This window comes from Asparagus officinalis, chromosome 3 (genome assembly GCF_001876935.1).
Source record: "Asparagus officinalis chromosome 3, Aspof.V1, whole genome shotgun sequence".
In the NCBI taxonomy this organism is placed as follows: domain Eukaryota; kingdom Viridiplantae; phylum Streptophyta; class Magnoliopsida; order Asparagales; family Asparagaceae; genus Asparagus; species Asparagus officinalis.
In genome coordinates, this window is record NC_033796.1 from 24,182,092 (window position 1) to 24,184,989 (window position 2,898).

General features: G+C 37.0%; 1 pseudogene; it reads right to left on the reverse strand.

Annotated features, from left to right (window-relative positions):
- Positions 1-2,767, reverse strand: part of LOC109833431 — a 3,373-nt pseudogene extending 606 nt beyond the window's left edge.

Genomic DNA, 2,898 nt, shown 5'->3' on the forward strand with positions numbered 1-2,898 from the left:
GGGGGGTTAAGGGAGGTGGAGGAAGGGGAGGTGGTTCTTGACGAGGAGAAGAGTTGGGAGAGGAAGAAGCCTGACTGGTAACCCAGGGACTCGAACATGTGTCTCATTCGCAGTACAAAGTGGAGGTCTTCTGGTATCTGGACGAAACCATTTGAAATTTGTCGCATATCAGCTAGTGATAAATTAATATTCGCTCTAAATGTTAAAAAGAAGGGTGTAATTGATTTATTCAGACTATAATTTTTGAATGGTAACTTAGAAGTTTTGAAAAAAAAATACCATAAAAAGAACATGTCATAATTATGCAAGCGTTCAAATGCGTGAGAGGGAAAAAACAACAACAACATATTATCAGAAAATGATCATAACATTCATTATTAAAACCTAATTAAACACGCTAGCTTGATGGTTGAGAGGGAAGAGAGGGCGAGAGAGAAGTTACATAAAATAAACAAAATTTTTGTGATATATTTCTCTAGCTAATAAAAATAGTTTATGAAACTTTATGCAAATCTCGTAATAGCTTAACTTGCTATATAGTTTTATGAATTTTACATCTATAAATATCATAGAATAAAAGTCGGTCATAAACATAATCTAACAAAATATTCTGAATGAACTAGTTCTGAAAGTGAACTCAAACTTTCCATGCACTACACGTGGTATATGTACTAGACAGTACAATTAATGCTAGCTAGCTACTTTTTTTTTTTTCTAGTGTGATCTACTTAATGTAATCTAAAATACAATGATAAAAAGAAAGACTCACAATCTTGCAGGAGCCAAGCTGTAGGAGTCCATGGCCAGCTTGAATCACAGCTATAGTCTGGTAATTAAAAAGAGATTATTTATGAAAATATTATTCAACCAAACAAGTAAAAAAGAAGATACAGGGAAAAAGGGTCGTGCCTGAATACCAGACGCAAATTGATCTGTCCATTCAGGAGGAAGCTACAATATTGAAAAGAAAAAGGGAAGAGATGAATTCCATTAGGGGGGGCAAAAGAGAAAGTTATCGTGATTGTTAAATTAGTACAGTTTTCTAGGATAGTGGGCAGTAAATGATAAAAAGAGGGAAAGCATCGTTTCCTCTTTAACTTTTTTTTTTTTTTCACTCAAGAGGTACAGATATCTGATGCAGCAAAAGACTGAAAGGCTGCTCTCAGTAGAATCTGAAGTCAAGTAGCAGCAGTAAATAAAAGCAAAAGCGGACGTAGTAATAATAATAGTAAAACAGTGATTAAGGTCCGTAGCTTAGGTACGTGGTCTAGAATACATACAGCATCAAAAGAGCTCTGCCAGTAGTTGGAGATGTTGGGCTCGCATTCAGAAGGTTCTTTGAACACCCATTTGTGACACTTATCAGATGCTACCTTGCCCATCAACCTGTTTGTTTGTACACAAAATAATCAATCAATCAATCAAAATATCATCGCTTATTACGATACTTACTTAATGTTCAAAACTATAGGACGACAACCCACTTCAACTTTTTCCTCTCTCATGTCTATTGTTACCCCCACTAATTTGATGCCGGAGGTTAAATTTAACAAAAATGTTAATTAAATGAGCTTATATTTAATTAACAGTCCAGTGATAGATACATAATAAGACCATCTCGTACCCACTTCGGCGTTGCCCATTTTGTCGATCAAATGAAGAATCAGCTCATGTTTAATGTTATTGCCATCAAATCTTAAGAATAGGATCTTGCCCTAAGTAGTAGAAAGATGATTTATTTAACCGTATCATAATCATGTAAAAAGTCTTTAACTAACTTAGTTAAATCATCTCAGCGGTAATCTAGTCATATTATCAATAATATTAATCGCATCAATTCCATGAATAACTTTGACCAAGATCGATATTCATAATTATGATTGAGAAAGTGCATGGTATCTGATCACGTCTGACTAGCTACTTCGGAATCCATATTGTAAAAACTTAATTAATTAAAAGTTGGGATTAATTTTCCCTAACACTTGTTATATGTTAATAAATCACTAAAAAAAAACACCTACCAAGTACCCACCCTTCTCCGTAATTATACAGTTGAATGGACATCTTGCTGAAGGCTTTCCTCACCGGATCCTCCCCATCAATCTCCTCCAAGCACTCCGCCATCCTCGTCCGGCAAAATCCGTCCTCCCACATCAACATCCTGTTAAACAAAATAATAATAATAATATTATTATTATTATTATTACTATTATTACGCTCTACATGCTGAAAATATAATCACAAATAACTTCATCAAAACCACTTACAAGCTACCGTTGTCGTCTCCAACTTTGCACCCATTTCCTCCTCTACACCTCCTACACAAAAGAAAAATTAAAAATTAAAAAAAAAATTAGTGTTCTTGATTGAGGGCAAAAGAGTAGTTTGCTGCTTACGGGCGAGGCCGGATGGTCCAGAAAACGGAGTAAGTCCAGTCGGAGTTGAGCGTTTCTGAGCGCCTCGTGGAGAGCCATCATCCCTACCGCCTCTTTACTTCTCCCATGATCACCTCCTCCTCCTCCTCCTGAGCCCACCATGATCTCTATCGATCTCCTGGCTCTCAACTCCCGCTCTCAACTCTCTCTCTCTCTCTCTCTCCTGAATTTTTAGAACTTTAAACTCTTTACAGCAACAGCTTACATCTGCACAGTACTGCTCCTTTTTGATTAAGAGAGAGCAAGTGAAAGGTCTCGTTGGTGTTTTGGCTATTTACTACTTTCTGTCACAAAAACGATAAAAGAAAATAAGAAGACAATTGGGCAAATTGCCTTTGCCGTCCTAAGTCCTAACTCATAGTGTTAGCAGAGGGAATTAGGGGGGCAAGGTAGGGGTATTTTGGGAAACTTGGGGGGCAAGGGGTCTGGTAATTCTGACGGCTGGGGGTTAAAGAAACGAGGG